Raw genomic sequence first — 25900 nt, forward strand, 5'->3', positions numbered from 1 at the left:
CCTTACACACACACATGATGTCATCCATTGGTACAGCCCATGCCTGTGGCACATATCACCCTGTGCATATGATGAAGTCTCTGCCGCATAACTGTGAGCTACACCATCACTGCACGGTTAAGCTAACATATTCTGATGCACAGGGTGGACACGATAGTGAGAGGTGTATGTGATACCTGTGTCTGCATAGTACGTGATGTGTATGTTGTGGTGTGTGTGTATGGCTGGTGACAGGTGTGGATGTGATGTGGGTTGTGCACGGACATCATGCAGCAGACATACCATGCAGGACAGGTGCAGCATTCATTGATATGCGTACACAGTATGTGTGGTGGTTACATGTGTAGCACCATGTCGGTGCAGTTAACCCGTATGATACTGATGGTGTACTTGCACGTGCCTACTGGGAGCACTGTAATTAGTTCCCCACGTGTAGTCGTGGGGTACCCACAGGCATGTCTGGCAACATCAGCATAGCACAGTTACCCGCATCCGGCATGGACCCCTACATAGGTACATAGGCGCACATGAATGTAACAGGATATGTGCCCTACGACATGTGTGGACCTAGCATGACTGTGTGTGGCGTCTAACACCCCTCAGGATGGGGATGCCATATCCATCAGTCCCCAGTCCCTGGTCTAGCAGTGACACACAGATGTTGCCTGGCGCATAACTATCGTCACACATCCACACGTCATTAGCAGTCCTGGACAAAGGCAGTCAGGGCCTTTCCTTCACATGGCCTGGCACTCCTCCCCGTGTTGTAGGGGGTGTCTGGCCGTTAACCCTGTTCCCCCAGCACGTCTCACTCATCTTTGTGTTGAGGTGTTTGACAGTCGCTTCTGTGCCCGTGTTTGCATGGAGCCTGGGAGGTGGAATGTGCCCATGTCACCCAGGTCAGACATGGCCGTGTATGCCAGGCACAGATCACCACGGAGCAGATGTGCTGTGAAGATTTACAGCCGGTGTCCCCTTGGTCGTGCAGCTTGTGACACATCATCCCCGTCTTGTGGAACGTTTGCGGTCCTTCCGAGTGCTGCAGGCGTCAGGTTAGCTACAGGCCACATGTGCCATTGTACGCAGTCATTGCTCTGGTGTGTGATGTGTACAGGGGTACAATGAACACCCCTGATGTGGTTGCGATTCCATCCAGACCAGGAGGCCACAATGGAATGTCTTCACACCCACATTGCCATTGTGTGTGTTGACAGAGGTTGCCGACAGGTGTGGTAGCCATTTCCCTGAACATGTCCACCATCTTTAATGGCGTACCACCTACATGTGACATTGGGACGAACATGTCCTTCACACTGGGTAGTGCTGCACCTTCTCTGGCATTTAGTAGCAGGCCATGGCTCTGGCACCAGTCATCCATGTCTATGACGCCCTAGGTGGATGTCCGTGTAACGTGGGGTGTTGGGTATGTTGGCTGGTGCGTAGTCATCTGCATACCTTGTCTGCTACAATCCCCCTATGATTGCATGCACATTGGAAGGTCGGATGCCATATGGCAGGGGGCCCAGGAGTGAGCCCTGTGGGCCTCCACTGGGTCCAGATATGAGTGTGACAAGGCACCTTGAGCACCAACCCTGTGTGGTGTGACCTCCAACCTGTCTGAGAAGCTTCGGGTGACATATGTCCCCACATGTATGCTGGCGAGCCTTTCCATGGGTCCCATGTGTAGTGTGCTCTGAACGCTCCCACCAGGTCATGGTACTGTGTGCAAACCCACGTATCCCCATCAATGGCCTTGGTGACCACTCCAGACAGGACGAGCAGGTTCGGGAGGCAGGATCCGCCCTTGACTATGTAGTTGTGGGTATGTTCCGGTATTGGCTGTACACCGCTATCTGTAACCATGGCCACCTGTATGGACCTCCCCACAGCTTTGCAGACAAGGCTTGTCAAGCGTATAGGGTGTGGCTGCCGACAGTCCATAAGAGCACTACCCTGGCATAGTGGGACCACAGATGCCATATGGCATCCATTGGGGACATAGCCCATAGTAAGGCTAACATGACACAGTGGCCGCATGTGTGGGCCGAGGGCCTCAATGAGGATGGGTAGCACACAGCCAGGGACACTATCGGTGCCCATTGCTGACGTGTCAACGGCCATAGAGATATGGGATCACTCCAGGCCATGTGAGATGTCTGGGAAGATACACTCTGGTGGGATGGATATGTTCCCTCTTGGGGGGGGGGATGTATGCATGGAACATGTCCGGTGGTTTGCAGACAATGTCTGTGGGTGCAGTGACTGTTGTACCATTCTGGACCATTTCCAGCCAAGTCTGTGTGCCCCCAACCATGTCCTTACCACAGTTAGGGAAGGCCCTATGGTTGTCTCATGTGCCCTCTGCAGTACCACTCCCACAAGCGGCCGTGGATGATGGTATGTGGGGCCGTATGGTGATGCCGGTATGAATGGGTGATGGTTTCCCTGGTACTGTCATTGCTCTGCCATGTATTAGCTCCAACTGTTGATGTACAGGTAGTCAGTGGCTGCGGTCCACCACACCATATGCCTACCTGTGGTGGACAAGGTCCTGATGTCATCATGTTTGCCTGTTGCAGACATGCATGTGGGTGCTCAGAGAAGGCATTCGTTAGGCGTTTGCCGGTCTGGCCTGTGTTCAACACTGGCATGGAGGACTTGTAGGGTACCACACCGGTCGTATGATGTGTGTGGTTTTCTGTGGAGAGGTCATCACTGAGGTCCCCCATGCTGGTGTTGGTTACAGGATGTGGATGACCAGTGGATCCACTATACGGTCTTGCATCACCATTGAGGGCTGTACATCCTGTGTGGGGCATATCCTCACCATGTGTGATGGGCAGAACTGTCAGACATCCCCCCCTAGTATGTATGGTGCATGGCTGTTTAACAGTGGCCAGGTGTGTGAACACCTGGGACCGCTGGCGTAGTGTGTTGTGCCATGGGTAATGTTCCCAGGCTATGTATGGGTGGTTCATGTCACCCAATACGGTGCTGTTGTGAGAGCATGCCCACTCACCAGTGTCCTCAGGACATCTGTGAAGGTATCCTGTGTTTGGGAGGGTTGTCTGTAGCATGCAACAAACTGTAGGCCAGTCCTACACATGGTTAATTGCACCTAGATATTCCCCGCAGCAACGCCACGTCTGTGGCATGGCCGGGTTGCTGTTGTGTGGCTGGACACACAGGACGGTCCACATTCCGCCACCCATGCCGTCGCACCATGTGTATGCATGTCTGCTCTGTGCCGACTCTAAGTGTCTGAGCATGCCCAGTAGGCAGCTGTGTAGATAGACACACAGCACAGTGCACACCCCGCCCGTCTGCAGTTATACCCCGGGTGCATGCCTGTATCCCCTACGCAACGGCCACGTCTGTGGCATGGCCAGGTTTCTGTTGTGTGGCTGGACACACACGACAGTCCACATTCCGCCACCCATGCCGTTGCACCATGTGTATGCATGTCTGCTCTGTGCCGAGTCTAAGTGTCTGAGCATGCCCAGTAGGCAGTGATGTACTGATCAGTAGTTACTTGGTATTCCAGACTGCAGCACTAACGTGTTACTGTACGGCGACCTTGGGATGGTAACAGACTGCGTGACTGCGCACTCTGTCCTAACTCCCGATCGGGCGCATTGCCTCTGCAAATGATACCACTCACGTAGGGGTATGCCTCCTGACAGCGCTCTGCTCAGTAAACTCGGTAGCGTTCTGTAAATGCTTCATACTGTAGTGTGTTCATGTAGATAGGCGTAGGTTCGTCCCCGTCCCTTCCGTGTGTGTGTGTGTGTGTGTGTGTGTGTGTGTGTGTGTGTGTGTGTGTGTGTGTGTCTGTGTGTGTGTGTGTGTGTGTGTGTTTCCAGCTGCCTCTGCGACTGATCATGCTTTTAGACGCTCCGCAACACATGCCTTGGCTATTGCCAACTATTGTCTTGCGGGTGACGTCAGCAGCCTACAAGTATGCGTGTGACAGCGCTCTGTTCAGTAAAGTCGGTAGCGCGTTCTGTAAATGCTTCATACTGTAGTGTGTTCATGTAGATAGGCGTAGGTTCGTCCCCCGTCCCTTCCGTGTGTGTGTGTGTCTCTGTGTGTGTGTGTTTCCAGCTGCCTCTGCGACTGATTATGCTTTTAGACGCTCCGCAACACATGCCTTGGCTATTGCCAACTATTGTCTTGCGGGTGACGTCAGCAGCCTACAAGTATGCGTGTGACAGCGCTCTGTTCAGTAAAGTCGGTAGCGCATTCTGTAAATGCTTCATACTGTAGTGTGTTCATGTAGATAGGCGTAGGTTCGTCCCCCGTCCCTTCCGTGTGTGTGTCTCTGTGTGTGTGTGTTTCCAGCTGCCTCTGCGACTGATTATGCTTTTAGACGCTCCGCAACACATGCCTTGGCTATTGCCAACTATTGTCTTGCGGGTGACGTCAGCAGCCTACAAGTATGCGTGTGACAGCGCTCTGTTCAGTAAAGTCGGTAGCGCGTTCTGTAAATGCTTCATACTGTAGTGTGTTCATGTAGATAGGCGTAGGTTCGTCCACCGTCCCTTCCGTGTGTGTGTGTCTCTGTGTGTGTGTGTTTCCAGCTGCCTCTGCGACTGATTATGCTTTTAGACGCTCCGCAACACATGCCTTGGCTATTGCCAACTATTGTCTTGCGGGTGACGTCAGCAGCCTACAAGTATGCGTGTGACAGCGCTCTGTTCAGTAAAGTCGGTAGCGCGTTCTGTGAATGCTTCATACTGTAGTGTGTTCATGTAGATAGGCGTAGGTTCGTCCCCCGTCCCTTCCGTGTGTGTGTGTCTCTGTGTGTGTGTGTTTCCAGCTGCCTCTGCGACTGATTATGCTTTTAGACGCTCCGCAACACATGCCTTGGCTATTGCCAACTATTGTCTTGCGGGTGACGTCACCAGCCTACAAGTATGCCTCTGACAGCGCTCACGTCAGTTAACTCGGTAGCGCGTTCTGTAAATGCTTCATACTGTACTGAGTTCATGTAAATAGGTGTAGGTTCATCTCCCGTCCCTTCCGTGTGTGTGTGTGTTTCCGTTGCTTTCGCAAATACAACTGAATAAGCAAATCCTTAAAGTGTTCACAATCAACAGTGTGATATTTAAAATCATGTTAAGACTCACATTGTTGATTGTGAACATTCTTAGACATAGCTTTTTTTCTGCACACGTTGTGGAAACAACGAAAACGTTGCATGTTTTAATGAACTGTTTAAATGTTACGAAGACCTGTGTTGTGTCGAACTACGGGGACTATTCTTGCTGCAGGTTGCTGGTTTGTTTGTGTTTCATAGTACAATATCATGTAATACATGTGTTCATAGTATGCTTTCTGTGATGTTGACATGTGTGTGTTTCGTTAGCACGTCTCTGCTTTCTATGCTGTGGCTACATCTCCATTGCTCGCATAGACAGTGACAAATGGAAGTGTAAGGGTGGACATTTAAAGCCTGGATACTTCCATGTTATGTGTAAGTCTCACGGGCCAACGGGTGATAGCGCATACATGTCTATGAAGTACCTTTGGATACCATATGCACCTGTCGTGGAAAATGTTTAAGTTGACTGTTCCATCTACCTATGTGTGACATGGTTTGTGGCCATAGGGTGCCAGCAAGTCTTCCCTGTTCATTGGGTGTTTGCCATGGTCTATTGACATCAATCCTATTAATTCACCGAAGGATGTCTTTCATTGGTGGCACCGCCATAGTTTGACCATCGTATGTCATTCCCAGCAGACGTGGAGATTGTGCCATTGGTATGTTTACACAGGTGACCCATCTGTTCCACTGTATGGAAGCGTGTGATCCCCATAGATGTGCTGGCAGATTGAGTGCTGTATGCCGGTATCTGCCCAGCGGTCTGGCTTTGAATGGGGAGTGTCTACTGTAGACCCTATCTGTATTCCCTGGGTTATGCCTTGCAACAGCTGTGGGATTCCCCCAGGTTTGCAGCTATGGGTGCCATCTTGGCCGTACGTTTGTCCATCCATGGAAACTGCCTACTGGACACTAGTATCGGGCTGTCAACATTTCACAGCTGCATTCTCCATTTCCGGTGGATGATCGGTATTAGTATTGCGGAGTAACGATATGCCATGGCCCGTCCGCACACGGGCGGACAACGAATCATCTGCCAATCCACACCGACACCCATTTTTGCATACCCACGATCCCATGTCTGCAACCCTCGACAGTACCCCTTGCACACCCTTCATGTGTGCGGAAATGGGATGTGAACGTACGTGTATGGACGCAGCAGCCTGGGGAGTCCTATTCATATGTCCTGCATTTCATGGACGGCTGTCATCACCCTTGAAGACGCTTGTGGTGCATATATCTACCTGTGCCGTAGTCATGGCTGTCACCTCTTCCGGTTCACACTATGCTGCCCACACTTACTTGAGTAATTTTTGGGTCCTGCAATGGACACCGATGTGCATATGTAAAGTTTAGAACATGTTGGACTGTGTCCATTCGGCCAGTGGGTTTGACTGTCGCCGTATGTTCCCCAGTCCCGGATGTCTGTCCGCCTACCCATATTATGTAGTGCTACGGAACCCGTGTCCTTCCACAATTTACCCATATGGTGTTACTGTAGTACTGCAGGTTGGCAACTGCTTTAAGTAATCCTCAGAGGTACCATTGTGAACTATCCGCCACTGTATTGTCATTATAACACAGCCGGTACATGTAGAACCTATTTATTCATGACAGTATGTTATTTATGTGTGGGAACGCCATATTTTAACCATAGTATGACCTTCCTAGTTGACGTTGTTGGTGTGCCATTAATATGTGTTCCACAGGTCGCGTATGTTCCGCAGAGTGGAAGCGGGTGATCCCCACATACTTGATAGCACCTTGGCTGCTGTGTACGCTGGGATTCGCACGGCAGGATGGATGTCTACGGGGTGTATCTACTGTTGTTTCCATCTGTATGTCCTGTGTTATGCCTTACTACGGCTGTGTGATTCCACCAGGTTTGCTATTATGGGTGCCATCTTGTCCGTACGTTTGTCCATCCTTGGGAAATGCCTACTGGACACTGATGTAGGGCTGAACACATTTCACACCTGCCTTTAGCATTACCCAGTGGATGCTTTGCATCCTTAGTGGGGACTAAGGCACGTCCTGTACCCGCAGCCCTCCCACGGGGCGGGACAACGGATTATCTGCCAAACAACAACGAGCCCCATTTTGCATACCCAGGATACCATGGCTGCAACCCCCCACGGTACGCATGACACATCCTTCATGTGTGCGGAACTGGGATATGGACGCACATGTATGGACACGGCAGTCTGGGGACCTCTGTTCATATGTCCTGCATGTCATGGACAGGTATCATCAACCTTAAACACGCTGGTGGTGCATATGTCTAGCTGTGCCGTAGTCACGGTTAGTATTCTGATTGGCCGATCCCGATGGATAACGGAGCAAACGCCGTAATTTTTGGAGTCCTACAATGGACACCGATGTGCATTTGTAAAGTGTAGAACGTGTTGGACTGTCACCATCTGGCCAGTGGTATTGACTGCCGCTGTATGTTCCCCAATCGTGGATGTCTGCTTGACTACCCATCGTTTGTATTACATGGCCTATCTATATCCACGTGCCAGTATGCGGAAATACAGCAAACCTTGCGTCCTGCCCATCTTCATAAACGACATTATGGAACATATATCGGCAAAACCAGACACTGTCAAATACGATAGTCTCCACAGTGAAAGGATACTGAGCTCTTTCACCTACTAACATGGGGCATCGTCGAGCGGAATGCATGACATAGCCGTCCCTTATACACTTCCTTCAGAGTCGGTTTAAAGCGAAATAATCAATAAACCTGCTCATAGTTAGGTGGACAGTGCTCCAAGTCTTGATTATAACGTGACATATACATATCAGTGTTGCATGCCTTACTTCATGGAAACAATAATACGGCAACAATGTGTTAATATATATACAATATTGGTAAATACAATCAGTATCCTGACACATAGTTGATAATTGTTGTGAGTGCACCTTAGAATGTAGTGTGTTGATCAGGATATTGTATATCAATGTGTATAATAGTAGCATTACGATAACAAAGCATGGAATCAATAAGTACTATTTAAGCATATATTTTACAATTATGAATGTAAATGTGTGGAGGAGACATCCTTAACCTTCCCTGGTTCCACTGGATCACACACGCACACGCACACTCGCATGTCCGGATTGTGGGTTACGCGCAGGCATATGCGTTGTCCTGTTATATATGTTTACAGTGTTTGTGTGGTTATGTGTTTTGCATTAGTTGTGACTATTCCGTAACATATGTCTGATCCAGTTGACGGACGTGTGCAGAAAGCACTTACAGCTTTATATATGTAACAGTCTTTGCAGCATGGACGCATTACGTACACGTGCACATCTATATGTTCTATAGTCGTAATTCAAACGTGACTGCATTCACGTTTGCCGGTTACTGTGACCAGTACACGTTAGCTGTTCGTTGTCATTAATATGCATACCCATGGTACCTATGTACATTTACATACCCCCCCCCGCACACACGCACGTCACAGGCATCCATTCTCCTGCTGGGAAAGGTGCGGTACTGCATGTTGAACATTCCTAATTCCCCCTCGCTCATGGCCCAGGATGCATATGTCGTCACCGCAGGGCTGTTCAGATGACAGGTGCTTATATCCCATACGCATACAGGCCTTCGATTGTCAGGGTGTTGCTGTGGTGCTTTGGGTTTGGTCTTGTCCGCCCACTGTACTGCCCTGACCCTGTACGAATGTTAGATGAGTCACATGGGCACGTTTTGTCCGTGTCCATGGTACCATGTCACGGCCCCCCCCCAATTATTCGTAACCGTGTGGGCCGATTGGCCGGTGTACCCGTTGTAGATCTTGTTATACTAATTGCACACGGTCTGGTCGAACGGACCAATTTCCATTACTAACCCTCCGTATGTATGGCCTGTGTCGCAATATTACAAGGGTTTACCATTGCGTGGCGACTTTCACTGAGCCACAGACATGTCCGTTGCTTGGTTTGGGCGGTTCGCTGTACACACATTTAACATGGCGGAACAGGTTGAACAGCTCAGCCACGAGGACATCGGGTTCTCCGTCGCTGTTTAGTATTGAATGTCTATGTGGAGTTTGTTTCACAAAGCGAGACAATGTCGACATTGTTAACGGACATCTCGCGCAGTACGTCCGCACCGCCGCGGGTGACGTATGTCTGCCTTTGGGTGGCGAACAGGCATTATGCTGTGCCATTATGTCTGGGGATATATGGTTTCTTGACATAGATGATATGCCATACTAGCAATGACCCTAGCAATGACCCGCGTCTGGGTGTGGGTACTGCTGTATTACCCACGGGAAGAGTGGCCTTAGGTTAAGTGGTGCCCTAGGCAGAAGTTGCCACCGATACATCACCCGCTACCCCCCTCCTGGTCTACCTACACCAAATAGAGTCTGGAAAGGTGCCCCGAGTAGAGCAACGCCCTAGACGGCTACCTACTTGGCCTATGCCTAAGGCCGGCTATGTGTGTGGTCCCTTGGGCATCGGACTCGGGAACGCGCCACGTCTGCCATGGGTATGTCCAGCATTACCCACATCCAGCCCCAAGGCAGTCAACACAACATCCATGGGTCCAGATGGTGTCCCAGCTGTGTACTCCAGGAACTCTATGGGGAATTAAACCCACACTTAGGACAGCTGTTTAATCTTAGCCTCACCTCAGGATACGTGCCAGTAGTAGCACAGGGCGACTGTAGTCACACTCCACATAGATGGTGCCTCCACTGACCCTGGTTATTACCATACCATTAGTTTGACAAGCCTTATCTGCAAAGCCATGGAGATGGATCATAATGGAACACATAGATAAAGACATAGGGGACTCGCATACTTTGGATACAACCCAGTTTAGCTTGGTCAGAGTCAGATCATGCCTTTTACACGTGTTTCACTTTGTAGAATCAGTCACCAAGGCCATTGATGAGGGTAAAGCAGTCCATACAGCCTACCTCAACCTGGCAAAGGCCTTCGACACAATACCCCCCTCGGGTATAATTGATAAACCCGTCATCTTGAATGTAAATCCATACATCGCCATATGGGTTGCAAACTGGCTAAGTCACAGAACACACATGGCCATAGTTGCTGGCGCCATGTCATACTCACAGCCAGTCACAGGTGGTGTCCCATGGGGCTCAGTCCTGGGTCCACTATTTCTCAGCATCTACGTTTCCAATGTACACGCATACACAGGGGGGTTATGGGTGACAATGTTTGCAGATGACTGCAAACCGGGTGCCAAAGTCAGACACACATCTGACACAGATATCCTTCAGGAGTGCCTCACAGATGTGGATAAGTGGTACCAGAGACATGTCCTACAGCTAAATGCCAGGAAATGCATAGTCATACCCTTCGGGAAGAACAAGGTTACCCCTAGCTACCATATAGGTGGCAATCCACTGAGCACAGAGGGGGTTACCAGTGATCTGGGGACACGGGTTGTTGTTAACCGTTCGTTAGACACACATGTTGCTAACATAGTTAGGTAGACCTTCCACATTGCCCACATCATCATGAAGGGATTCACATCTAGATCAGGGGAGGTCATTGTCCCCTTGTACTCATCACTCATTAGACCTATGATTGGGTACAATGCCCGTTCAGAATGTATCTGACCCAACACCTGCAGCAGCTGGAAAGGCACCAACAGTTCATCGACAAACAGATGCAGGGTCTCAGGTATATGTGTTATACTGACCAACTGAAAGAATTCCAGCTGTATACAGTTGCATACCACTTGCCCAGAGGTGACCCGTGCCTGGCATACAAGGCTATGTCGAACCCAGATCTGATGACTATGCTTCACGTAAAGAAGTTAGATCCTCAGAACCACAAGGGCAGCTGACGTACACCTTGACACTGTCATTAATCGAACGTGTTGTTGGGACAGATTCATCACCCAGACACTCACTATGCTGTGGAACAACATCCCAGTACATGTAAGGGCAAGCACCTCGCTGGCCTTGTGTTAGTATTTAGACATGGATGTCTGAATTGATTTATTTAAGTAACCTTCTAAATGAATATTTACATTAGCACATTGTGAATCTTTACATTTCGTTGGTCTATTTTACATTAGTCATAATCATACGGTTTATGTGTATATATTATGGTTCATTTATATTACTAGGTGTCTGCAGTTCTGTTAATATATTGGCACAATCCGTAGGACATATATATGTATCTTACACAGTCAGACATTTGGAAAACATTTTATGTTGGTTCATCTTTCATATATGTACATATATTTCTATTTTCCGATGAAGACTGTACCTTTCAAAGCAATGTCTGATGTCCTCACTGTGTGGAATCTGTAACCCAAGTAAGGTTTGTTTGCTTGTTTGCCTTTAAGGCATGTAATTAGTACCTAGCACATCTAATTTACTGACCAATTAAGGCTTTTAAATGTAGTAGGTTGGACTGCATTGTATGTATTCTGAATAAGTCTGCTTATGAAGCAGACGAAGTGGGCTCCAATAGACTATGGTGACTGCCTTTAATTCTTGGTGTGCTCTGAGTGGTCACTGACGGTCTCTACAGTACCTCGTCTTTGCTTTGGACTTCATCGGCTGGTTGTCTGTGTTTGTTGTATGGGGAATGTCAACTGTAGTCCCTATGTGTATTACTTGTGTAATGCCTTACTACGACAGTGTAATTCCACCGGGTTTGCAGTTATGGGTGCCATCTTAGTCATACGCTTGTCCATCCATGTGAATTGCCTACTGGACACTGGTATAGGGCTGTACACATTTCACACCTGCATTTTGCATTCTCCGGTAGATGGTTTGCATTATTAGCGGAGAGTGAGGCATGTGCTACGCACACATCCCTCCCACGGGGCGGGACAAAGGATTGCCTGCGAAACAACACCGAGGCCAGATTCTACATACCCAGACTCCCTTGACTGCAACAGTGGACAGTACCCATTACACATCCTTCATGTGTGCGGGACTGTGATGTGGACGCAGTTCAATGGACCCGGTACCCTGGGTATTTCTGTGCATGTGTGCTGCATTTCATGGACAGCTATCATCAACATTGAACACGCTTGCGTGCATATGTGTACCTGTGACGTGGTGACGACAATGAGATCACGTGAGTAATGCAGGAAGCTAGCGGGCATTCTCTGAATAGAATTTTTGGGTCCTACAATGGACACCGATGTGCATATGTCAAGTTAGATGTTGCTGGACTGTGTCCACCTGCCCAGTGCTTTTCACTGCTGGTGTATGTTCCCCAATCGGGGATGTCTGTTTGACTACCCATTCCACATGGTGCTACATAACCAGGTGATTTAGTACTGTGAACAAATGACATACATCCAAAGATGCTGGCTAGCAACTGCTTCATATAAACCTCAGACATCCCAATGGGACATATCCGTCACTGTATTTCCAATATAACACCACCGGAACATGTTGATTACCTATGTATTCATTTAACCATGTTGTCTTTATAGGTGGGAATGCCATAGTTTACATATCCTACCTGACGTTGTGTGTGTGCCATTAGTATGTGTTCCACAGGTCGCACATCTGTTCCGCTGTATGGTAGCGGGTGCTCCTCAGTCTGTTGCTGGCAGATTGAGTGCTGTGTACGCCGGTGTTGGCACGGTGGTCCCACTTTGTATGTGGAATGTCAACTGCAGTCCCTATGTGTATTTCCTGTCTTATGCCTTACCGCGGCTGTGTAATTTACCCGGGTTTGCGGTTGTGGGTGGCATCTTGGGCATACGGTTGTCCATCCATGACAATTGCCTACTGGACACTAGTATAGGGCTGTACACATTTCACACCTGCATTTAGCATTCTCCAGTGGATGGTTTGCATCATTAGCGGATAGTATGGCAGGTGCTACACACACATCCCTCCCACGGGGCGGGACAAAGGATTGGCTGCGAAGCAACACTGAGCCCAGAGTCTACATACCCAGAATCCCTTGACTGCAACAATCGACAGTACCCATTACACATCCTTCATGTGTGCGGGACTGTGATGTGGACGCAGTTCTATGGACCCGGTACCCTGGGTATTTCTGTGCATCTGTGCTGCATTACATGGACAGCTATCATCAACATTAAACACGCTTGCGGTGCATATGTGTACCTGTGACGACAATGAGTTCAGTGCGTATTGAAAGTAGACGTGAATCTGGTATGATGTCAATTTTGGGTCCGACAATGGACACCACTGTGCATATTTAAAGTGTAGAGCTTGTCGGACTGTGTCCTTGTGAGCAGTGGGTTTCACTGATGCTGTGTGTTCAGCAATCGCGGATGTGTGCTTGACTACCCATACTGTGTAGTGCTACAGGAACCATGTCTTCCGACACCAGAACCCAATGCTATACATCCAATGTTGCAGGTTAACAACCACTTTCATACCATACCCAGAGGTCACGATTGGGAGGTATTGCCACTTTATTATCGGAACAACACCCCCAGACTGTGTACATCACGGGAACTTTAGGCCAGTCTTACCGGCCATTTGCAATTGTAATTAGCAGACACGTGTCAATACATGTATGATAAGACATATTGTCATGCAGAAGTTGATCTATGTTATTTGGACATTGGCTTCTGCTTTTGGCATCCGTTGCTGTGAGTGTTGCCAGTTACCATACACATTGCTTGCTCAGAGGCAGACTACACAATTCTGCACACTACTGTGGTCTCCTTTAAGGACCCTGAGCCAGTGGTCGACAGTACGGCAGCCGCTGCATCAATCACATTTGCCATCTACCAGTACCTACAGGACTGCATGAGCCAGGCATTCACTTACCCAACTGTGGTTCATTGTACCAATGCCAAGCATCCAGTGTGGTGTACCCCAGCCATACACAGGATGTACAACACGAGGAGGTGGCTACTACAAGGTGGAGCAGACACCTTGTGAGGTATGACACCCTTGGTCATCATATGTGTAGAGTTACACACTGTCATGAAATTGTCCAGGGCACATTCCACAGATATACCTACATGGACCTGGCTAACAATCATACCACCTTCAGTTGCTATGCTCGACACCTGGGAGCTCACACACAGGGGTGCTATGGGCAACAGTGTTTGTAGATGACTGCAAAACAGGTGCCATAGTGGGACAGACATCTGACACAGATATCCTTCGAAGGGGCCTCCCAGGTATGCATATCTGCTGTCAGGGACATGTCCCACAGCTAAATGCGACGTAATGCAACATCATACCTGTGGAGAACTACTAGGTCACCCCTGTCCAGCATATAGGTGGCTGTCCACTCAGCACAGGGGTGATTACCAGGGATCAGGGGACAGTGTTTGTCGGTCACCATTCATTCCACACACACGTTGCTATCGTGGTTGTGTGGGACTTCTACATTGCCCACCTGTTGGTGCAGGGATTCACATCTACATCAGGCTAGGTCATTGTCTCCTTGTACCCATTATGTGTTACACCTATGATCTACTACATTGCCCCATTCAGACTGCATCTGACCATACACCTACAGCAGCTGGGAAGCCCACATAGGTTGATTGTTGTACAGATGCAGGATGACACCATTTTGTGTAATGCTGCCCCACTTGTAGGACCCCTGCCACATTACGTCACATACCTGCTGTTTAGTGTTGACCTGTGCCTGACATACGAGGCCATGTCAACCCATATGTCATGTGTATGCTTCACCTACTGTATCCGCATCCCTCAGAACCACTAGGGCAGGTGACATTTACCTTGTCACGGTCATTAATGGGATGTGTTTGAGTGACACATATATCACTCAGACACTCATTATGCTGTGGATCTACATCACAGTACATGTGAGACAGACATCCTTCCTAGCCTTGTTCGCAGGTATGTTGTCCATTGGATGGAGAATTGCAGGTATAGGCCAGGGATTACATCATTATCAGTGCTTGACGGAGATACAGCAATATCATGGGTATTTCATCTGAAGCACAGAAGGTTGGCAAAGTCATCCTAACTATGGTGTAGTATTATGGCTGGGCCTGGGACGATGGCCTACCCTGTACCTATGGACGTGTGAACCTATATTCATAGTTTGTCACATTTACAATTGTCTATCCACTATACTCTTTCGCCACTGTATATTTCTGTGGCACATGATTGTCCTCTGTATTACATGCAGGTATGCTGTGTACGTTGCACATACGTCACTGTTGATGACAGTGTATCTGTGTCCCTAACACTGTGATACTGAGGACTACCACACATCCTTCACAGCATTACATGCATATGTCCATTCTATTCTTCTTTGGCCTATGGAAGGCTGTTAAGGCAAACATTACTCAAGTCCCTGTTTGTGCATGCTTCATGTTGGTGTTTGACCAGGCTCCGTTGCAGTCATGTGTTGGACAGTAGTGTGTCTGTGTGTTTGCCATGTGTTTTATTGCCGGTACATCTGTGGGAGGTGTAGTTGGCACATGTTCCTCTTTGCAGGGACACCCATCCTGGGGTTTGTGTCATGCATCTGCACTTGGCACGTGCCATATGTCCTGTACTATTCCCACAGTCGTGTATGCCTTCATGCACTACTACTGCGTGTTACTGGCTGTGTGTATGTGGTACACATGGACATTGTGATGGTTGGCTTGACCTATTCCCATGCTAGAATGTACACATCTGTCAATTAAGTCTTTTAAATCAAACTGTAACACTCAATCGTATTTTCAAAATGACACTCAATAACACAGGAAGCTGGGATTAATAACATTTTACTACTGTGCAGCAGGAGGCAAAGGAGTATGCAGTAAAAGTTTAGACATTTGTTCAACTCTATACATGTTACATCTGTATGAGCATTCTGTATACTATCATCTTTTGCACACATTAATGATGTGGTCAGTCACAAGGCATTTACATTGCTAGAGTACAGAACATTGTATTCCTACAACAGTGCTCAGGTAATGCTTATTACATGTTTTCCCATGAGGATAGCCCAACCTTGCGAGCCACATATTCACTTAGACTGTACTTCGGTAAATTCTGCTCTGTCATGGTACCAACACTGTTCATATCCAGTCCTCACTGCATGTCCTACTAGGTTCCTGTGTCTCTCTGCTGAGCAGCTGTACTCTGTGTTAGAGCTCACAAGCCTATCCTCCTCAGTGGAAGGATGACAGATATACCTGTACATACATGTATTATTCTGTAACCGAGCAGATGAGTAATGCTGACTGACATACACCTGCTGCACTGGTTACTGCTAGGGTCAGGGTTCAATCACACTGCAGCTACACTACAGGCAATTACATGCATGAGAAGCTGTACTGCCATATTGTCAGGTAGAATAATATGCATTATACACTATTTGCTTCTAAAGTTGCACGTCATATATATGTTTAAATATGTATTTTGCTAACATTCTCCCTCCTTTGATTGCTTCTACTCTATCCAGAAACATATACAACATTATTTCATTCCCTAGCCTCTTCCTCTGTGGAACGTTTAACTAGGCAAGTAATTTGTTGTACATTGCAAGTAGGATTGCATTTTCTATTGACAAATACCACTACAGGTATTGATCCATAGTCTCGGGTACAGGTATGTCGCCAGAGTCCCTGACTAATACTTACATGCACAGTATCCCGCACTAGACACATGCTCCCAATATGAGCAGAACAACAAAAATGGCAATCATGATATTCAGTATGACTGACCCCATCCACCCAATGGTTTGTGGAAATGGTTCGTCAGTGGGTTTGGGCCTGGTTCCGCCATGGATGACACCTGCTGTATTACCTCTAGGTGGGCGTTGCTTTTGGTCTCTTCATGTGGTAGTTGGACACAGCGATCTTCTTCAGTAAGCGCACACGTACCAATTCTCAGCACCACGGTGCAGTCGTGCGCTATTACATTTTGTGACACAACAGTTCTTATTGCATCCAGTTCATCAGTCACATGTTCAAGAGCGGAAAGTCACATTCATCCTTCCTCCGACAGGTTTTGATAACTTCCTCTGTTCCCTGATTGATTTCACTACTCCAGAAGCTAGGAGTGTTCCAGCCCAGGTTGTGACGCTGTCACTCAAGTCCATATGAATCGATATTCCTTTATCTCTTGCAGAAGACTGGAATGTCAGAACAGCTTCCATTTCACCCACTGGATTAGTAGGTTTCTCGACTGTGTTCCCAGTTCTTTGAGCTATATGTGTTATAGTTCGTTTCGCACCCACAGGCAATTGTACAGTATGTCATGTGACTGGAGCCAGATAACCCAAATAACAACTGCCGGACCAATTCCCAGGTAACCATTGATATGCTTATTTCCCACAAACAACATAACAATATTCTACTTTACTACTGATGCGGGTTACCTCTGCATGTAACATATTCCTGTCTCTAACAGAGGACTGTTTATACAATTCAGGATGTTTCTGCACATCCTTCAACATTGTTCTCATGATGTTTCAATACAAATTAGGAATGGTGCTACAAGTAGTACTGTGATCTTTGGCTGTTATATGACATTCGTAAGACACAGTTATGTTACAAATACTCCCAACAACTGAAACTGTATCATGTTTATGATAACATACAATTCCTTTTTGTGTAACAGGTAAGTACATTGCCACGTTGTCCTGTGATCTCACAGAACCTGTATCAAAGTGTAGATATTCACAAGTCTCAATCTATCCCCAAGGGGACAACATGCATCGGAAGTCCTCCATATGATGTAGGTATGGCAGTACAAACACAGCAATTTAAAGTGTTCCTAGTCTCTATATGCACACGCATCATGCCTAGGTATCTGTTGAAGTGTGGAAGACACTCTGTGGCCAGTTCATCACGTATCAGTATTTGTATCCGTGTAGTTATATGCAGGTAAGGTCCCAGAAAATGTAAAGTAAACACAAACATGGTTAATAGGTGTATAATCATTAGGACAGCAAACATAAATGTCTTTGGGGTTGCTTTGTATTGTTATACAGTCTTGGCCGGGTGATTCAGGCTCTTTGGTATATCAGCTACAAGATGTCAATCAGACTTGATATCCTTTACCGGTTTGCAAATGTGAGGTGGACCCAGGACGACCTCTCTGCAAACTTTACTGCGGTAGGCGTTGCCAACAGTACCCGGTACAGACCTTCGCAATGTCCACTTGGCAATAATGTTCTTTGGATAACAGTGACATACACACAGGATACTGGTGTCAGCTATGCGTCCGTCTTCGTTTGCTCTTATCTGTAACAGACTTTAACTGAAGAACAGTGTTATTAGTTAACAATCCTCTCATGTCACCTGCTACTGAGTCATCGACCTCCGGCTCTGCAGGCATGACAGCTTTCCACTCTGGCACATGATATGCCATTCCACATACTACTTCGAAGTGGGTGCAGCACTTTACATTTGGAACTGTTGTCATGCTCAGCAATGCTAGAGGTAGACAGCACATGTAACTCGTCTGGATGTCACCCACCAACCTCCTCTACTTATTTCTCGGGATCCCATTTACGGCGCCAGCAGTCATGCTGACTGTGGGTTGTACATGCAATTTACATTCATGGTAATACGAACTAATCCCCCAGGTTGCGTGATTGTCTGGTTCACTACATGTGTTCTATTGTCACTGTAGCTTCTTTACAGCATGCCAGATCTAGGGATACTTTATTTTACTGGCACCTTTGCCACTGCTGCTGCATCCGGATTAATGGTTGGGAATGCTTCTACCCATTTTGATTATATATATGTGTAATCGCTAAACAGTATTTGTTCCCTTCACATTTATGCAGATGTATGAACTCCATACAAATAGTACGGAACGGTTATGGTGGTGTAGGTAAACTCACTCCCTTCGGTTTAAATACTCCCTGTGCATGATATCTACTGCAAACGTGACACGCTGCTCATGAGGTTTGTATGTGGTTCGTAATTCCGTATGTTAGGGGTATTCTGTTAACCAAATGTACCATCCTCTGTTGAGACATGTCTCTACCCATGGCTCCACAAAGCCGCATATCTGAATACATTAGACGTTAATATTGGCTTTCTCACTGTGGATATGTGCAGTCCGTGTTCAAGGATTGCTCCTCGTCATAACCACGACGGCTTTTCTGCTTTCGTAGTTGCTGTTTGCATTGTTTGTACAGTTTCTACATCTAAACTGTCTGAGGTTTGTCATTCCTCATTCACACAAACACTTTCCAACTGTGAGGCTGCTTGTTTTGCAGGTGCATGAGCTCATGCCTTACCTTTCCTACTGTTATCCTGTTGCTTTCTATGCCCTGCACATTTACAATTACCTACTTCAGTGGGTAACTGCATGGAGTCTAATGCATTCAAGATCGAATGCGCATGATTAATCGGTTTACCGGTGGATGTTATCATTCCCCTATTCTTCCACTGCTGCTCATAAACATGCACTGTACAGACAACAGACTGACTATCGGGACATATGTCCACACATCAGTTTTCCGCTACAGTACAAGCACGTGTTAAAGCTATCTATTCTGCTGCTTGAGCAGACACGTTATGCTGCAGGGTTTGGCCGTCTACAATGTCATTATCAATAACTACTGCATAACCTACTTGATTCGTTCCTGTAGGACTCTGTCTACATGATCCGTACACATTAACTGTCACCTCTGCATCATCTAAGGGTATATCAGTGATATCATGTCTGTGTGTAGTTATTTAATCCATTTCGTATAGGCAACTGTGTGGTGTGCCATACACAGGTGTCGGACGTGACGTTGATAGGTTTCATGTTGTACAACGTTCAATCACCATATGAGGTTGACTCAGTGGTATGGTCAAACATGACAAATGTCTAGCACGGGTCAGGAATGCTATCTTCTCTTGCAGCAGACTGATCGCAACTGCATGAGACATTCTCACAGTGAGAGGGTGGTCTAGTAACATTACGGCCGGCGCCTGTACTGGCATGGGTGCTACAACAACTGCCTGTACACAATGTGGCACTGACCATGCCACAGTGTCCAACTGCAATGAGTAGTCAGCTATGTAGCGTTGCTTACTTCCCTGCTGTTGCATCAAGACTGACGTCATATATCTCCGCTTACAATCTACGGTCTGACAACATGTGTTATGATTATTCACGAGACCTACTACAGCTGTTGAGGCTATCAATCGTTCTAGTCTGCAGAACGCTGTTTCTGCTACTGTAATCCAGTGTAGTATGTGTTGTGCTGCCATAGGTGTATTAAAGGTTAAGGCAAACAATACAACGGATTCCACAGCATTGTTTGGTATCCAGATTTGACAAATGTTAGTCGGCCCAGACAGGACATCATTCCCTTCTTGTTAGTTGGCTTGGGTGCTTATTATATTGCTACCTTCCTATCGTCATGTGATGTTCTACCCTACTTGGATACCAGATATGCCAGGTAATTGACCTGTATTCTCTGTAGTTGCAATTTATGTTTGCTTACTTTATGTCCCTGTTCTGCTGATTATCTCAATAATGCTATTGTATCTTCCATACATTGCTGCTGGGTAGGGGCCGCAAGCAGAATATCATCCACATAAAGTAGAACTTGACTGGCCCCGGGTGGAGTTAACACCGGAATGTAGCTAGCCATCTCCTGTGAGAATATCGTTGTACTTTCACAGTATCCCCGCAATAGCCGGGTATGGCTGTATCTGTCACCCTGACTGTACATGCAAAGCAATACGGACTATGTGGATGTATAGGTATTGCAAAGGAAGCATAGCTTATATGTACCACGGTAAGATACTTCTGTGGCATTTTCATAGCATTGAATATAGTGTGTGGGTCTGGCACCAACGCTACCCTAAGTATTCTTACATGATTTACAGCTTGTACATACTGTACCATTCGCCATTCCTCTTTTGGTTTCCGATCAGGAGATACAGGGTATTGCATGGTGAATAGCGATTACTTTGTGGATGGGGAATTCCCTCTATGACTTTACAGATATCTTCTGGTGTCCACGGTCTATACGCCACGGGGTTGGGTCCTGGCCTTCCTGTCCTGCATGAGGGTTCGGTACTTCAATTAATTGACAGATATCCTCACTCTGTTTTAGTACTGTGTTCTTACTCGGGTGTCCCTAGGTATGTTACGTGTTCGGGATGTGGTTTCAATAGCTTCTGTTACATTTGTTCGTTGTGCTACCTCTGTTGCCACAGGATAACGTGTGGGGACTAGCCTGCCCTCCCGCTTAATATCCTGGATGTGGTATTGGAGGTGGTAGGGGGTTGTGGGGGCTATCGGTACTACTGTATTATGATCTTCTCTGTGTACGTATGATGCTTAGCCATTTGTAGTGTTCTGTTCCCTTCGTACACTACCTCAGTCCACCGATGTGCATGACGGATACCCAATTGTCGCTGTTTTGTCGCCTGCACATCTTAGGGCTGCCACCTTTTCAAATGCACAATGTGGGACATTAGTGTTCGGAACGTGTAATTTTCCTGGAAAATGCATACCCACGGCCAGTACATAGGACAGGAATTCACGTTTTGCCAGGAGAGCGACCAATTGTTGTAGCATTTCAGTTGCTTATTCTGTTTATTATTATATTTTGCTGTTCCACATACAAATTTACTGTTTTATGCTACCATTTTGATAGATATCTGGGAAATGTTTGTCCTGAGATATCAGGACATTTGCCATTTGTTCGGTTTGTTTACAGGACACGGCTGGCCAAAGAGGGACTGTCCCTCTCAGGGTGGAACAGGTGTTTACCCTGGAACATGTGCATCAAATTTTCAGGGATTACAATGTTTCAGTAACGATATTTTGTGTAATATACCATCAATGTCATATTTATTACCCCATTTTGCTGCATAACTCACATTATGTGCTCTCTGCGATTGCATATACTTCACGTCACCCGTCAAACGCGGATCACATGATCTGTTTCTTCAATAATCTCCCATATCCTCTACACGACTGCTACGTACCCTTCTGTCATACCACGTGGTGTCTCCTTCCCTGTATCTACTGTAGTGTCTACAATCACTATTTACTCTGCTGTGTGTTCCCCTGACCTATGTTCAGATTTAACAGAATTTGGATAGGTGTTCGACCCGCTATCACAACTGTTAACAGAAACACAATGTAGTCTGGTCCCTGATCTACAATAGAGACAAAAAGGCAAACACTCCTTACCTGGGCCTCCTGTTTAAGGCTGCACGTTTTCTTCTTGGGATCCAGTTTTCCGCTTTTCAGCCACAGATCAGACAGTAAACAGCCTCTTTACACACAACAATTCAGTCGGAGGTCTTTTCATTCAAGAAGAACCATTTATGCATATTCTCCTGCGTACATGTCTAACCAGCCATGCACTCTGACCTGTAGCTTACCAAGGGAATTCCGGATTACAAGGATCACAATGTGAAATAAGTTGTTAAAACCAGACTGTAGTTATCAGTAGGCTTTTCTAAGTGATAACACAGGAGGCTCGGGTTCAGAAAGTTTTAGTAGTGTACACAGGCAGGCTAAATAATATACAGTCCAAGTATGTGAGTTTTGTCTGACTCTATACAGTAAGCAGTTTCTTTATATAGTGTTTACAATCAGCTTTTGCCCACCTTACTGACGTGGTCGGTCACAGGGCATTTCCATCACTATGGTCCGCAATAGTCTATACATACGTGGGTGCTGGGGTCGTGCTTTTAAAATGTTTTCCCATGGGAATAACACAGCCTTGCAAGGCACCTTGTACATTACAGTGTCCTTCTGTGATTGTAGCTGTTTCAAGGACCCTAGACTGTTCCGATACAGTGGACAGTTAATTTCTTAATACGTTGCTTTGTCTCTCTGGTAAGGAGTTGTACTGTTATCTTCGATAGAGCTCACAAGGCCATCCTCCTCTGGGGAAGGAGTGCTGTTATGCATGTACATACATTTATTGTTCTGTAACCCAGCAAATAATTAATGCTGACAGACATGAGCCTGCTGTACTGCTTACTGCCAGGTTCAGAATTCCATCACACTACAGCTTAGCTTCACCAATTACATGCAGGCTTAGTTCTACTGCCATATTGTACGGTACAATTCAATGCATTATATAGTATTTCGAGTCTAAACTGGAACTTCATATGTGTTTCTATATATTTTTCGAACAACATCCATCCGGCCATATGCATGTTGTTCCATCCTTTACCTTGACCGTGTGTATTTGTTCGTCCGGCAACGCTACTCTCCACATGTGATGTCCCAGCTTCCCCTTCTTTGCCTGTAGCACCCTGTTAGGACGTCCTGTTTGGTAGGCACGTGTTCCGCTATATGTGATCGACTTCACTGCATAGATAATCATCGATGCGGTGGTCCAACGACCCAACTTGTCCACATGTGTACAGTTATGTGCACCGTGTCGTATGCAAACCTATATGGTTTGGACGGGTACATACTACATGCGGGATGTACACATTCTGCTGACACATTCACATGCAGCCATTTACATATCTGTACCTGCGGTGGGTTGGTGACATGTGGGGTACGTATTTGCCCGCGTGGCATTGCCTAACACAAACATCTTACCACATTTCAGGTATGCACATTGTGTGTGGTTGTATAGCTGCACACGGATGCTAGCAGGTTTGGGTGCAGAGGTATACATGGGTGGGACTGACATGTACAATGAGGCTATTGTGTAGTACATCCGAATGCATGGGTTCTGCTTCTGGATATTACACTTCAACATACGCCATCCAGTGTATGCAACAGAGACGTTGCTGGGTGTGGGATATGTTGCTATGCACATGTTTGCCTGTGTTTGAGGTATCTTGCTTCCTTACTGTTGTTATGTCAACACAGCTACCCGGCTATGTACTCTCACTACTGCTTGTGACCATTATGGTTGGCACCTTTTCCAATGCCCATAGTGGGGCATGTTATGTGGAAACTTCGAATTTGCAGGACTACACATACCCACGGCTAGTGCAGTTGACAGAACTTCACTTGTTTGCCATACTATAAGCTTATTCTGTAAGCATTTGGGTTCCTTATTTATTTTCTTATGCCATGTCTGTGTTTCATATAGTAATGTATATGTTTTATGCTACTATTACATGTATATTGCGGGAATTTTCTTGGCAGGGGATCGGAGGTCATTTTCCATTTTTCTGATTGTTGCAGGGACACAACTGTCCAATCAGGGACTGTCCATGGCACATTGGGACAGCAGGTAACCCTGGTGACCATGCCCATGTCGCTACTGGGGTTTCCACCTTTTCCAGTTTCCGATCTGGGATATTTCCGGGACTCACATCTGACTTTACAGGCCGACACATACACACGGTCACTATATAGCATAGAACTTCACTTGTTTGCCTAAATATAAGCTTATTGTTGTGGCAATTTGCTTGCTTATTCTGTTTCTTGTGTCATTTAGGTATTTCTGTTACAGAAATAACCAATTCATGCTACCATTACATTAAATACGGGATATCATTGTGTCCTACAATCGTAGCACATCAGCCATTTCTAATACGTTTTTTCGGGACACAACTGGCCATAGAGAGACTGCCCCAACCAAAGTGGGACAGGTGGTGACCTTAGTCGCTGCTCCTATGTCGGTGCGGCGCTGACATGCGGCTGTACACCTTCTCTGAGTGTAAACACTGACGGTGCATTGCGGGACGAACGCGGTCTTATGCGTATCCTTTGCTCCTTGGACGGGTACACTTATGCCTTCGTGGCTTGTATTTGCTTCTCCGTTAATTTGGGATGGGTACTATGTTGCATACTGTACGTGCGTTTCATTCTGCACGGGACCTGGCTGCTGCCATTACTATTGTGGGTGGACCGTGGCTGTCAGCACATTAGGTTGCTCACCTCATGCCGGCTTAAACACGCCTCCAGACGCATCCTACCTGGGCTCGCTCACGTACACTACGCACGTGTCTGTGATTCCGGTGCACTCTCATTAATATGTATATGGCGCTACTGCGCCGGCTATTCACTGCACCGCCGGCGCAAGCCTTACGCCGGCCTTGCGCCGAGCTTCATGAATCCCGGGGATTATCTATACTTTGTAGCTAAGATGTGAAAACTAGGAATTCAAGTAAATCCTGTGAATAAATTATGAGATCACCATTAAAATTATTCATAAATGCAACATTTTATGCAGCTCAGAATTACAGACCACCTGCAAAATTGAAATGGAAAGGTTTCCAAATACTTTAACAAATACTATAGCACCAAACACTGAGGATCTGTAAAAATCTGATTTCTCATCCTTACGTATTACTGACTTCAAACAGACAAAGTCAAGTTATAAACTAAAAGTTCCTTCTTCAGTGTCCTGCATCAGTACTGTCAAACTTTGTCCTATGTCTCCAATTAAAGTTTTCAAATGTAGGCACAGTGAGTGGCAAAACTGTCATTGTCGGATGTTGTAGGTCATACCAAACACATGATGGCAGATCAACATTTGACAATTAAGGACAACAGTGATAAAATGATAAAAAATAACTACGGAATGGATGACATCACCATATTGATTGGAGAATGAAGGGTGTTAATGTACAACTAATGCTCGGTGAAAATCAAGATTGTCACTTCACAGCAGCTATGGCTGCATTGTTTTATGCTCACTAAGCAGCACTTTGTTTAATAAGCATACAGTTAAAACAAAAAGTAGATACCTGCAAATAAAAGAAAATCTTTTGTGTGTGTGTGTGTGTGTGTGTGTGTGTGTGTGTGTGTGTGTGTGTGTGTGTGTGTGTGTGTGTGTGTGTGTGTGTGTGTGTGTGTGCGTGTGTGCGTGTGCGTGTGTGCGTCTGTGCATGTGTGTGTGTGTGTGTGTGTGTGTGTGTGTGTGTGTGTGTGTGTGTGTGTGTGACAAACTGTGAGTCTGCCTGTGTTTGTTTCTATGTAT

At 46.6% G+C, this 25900-nt stretch overlaps 1 protein-coding gene across 1 annotated transcript in view; it reads right to left on the reverse strand.

The window, feature by feature from the left end:
* Positions 1-25900, reverse strand: part of PTPRU (protein tyrosine phosphatase receptor type U) — a 4710560-nt gene that overhangs the window by 602215 nt on the left and 4082445 nt on the right. The gene's annotated exons all lie outside the window — the stretch shown is intronic.

Source organism: Protopterus annectens, chromosome 1.part1 (genome assembly GCF_019279795.1).
Source record: "Protopterus annectens isolate FY-2018-M chromosome 1.part1, PAN1.0, whole genome shotgun sequence".
Lineage (NCBI taxonomy): Eukaryota > Metazoa > Chordata > Ceratodontiformes > Protopteridae > Protopterus > Protopterus annectens.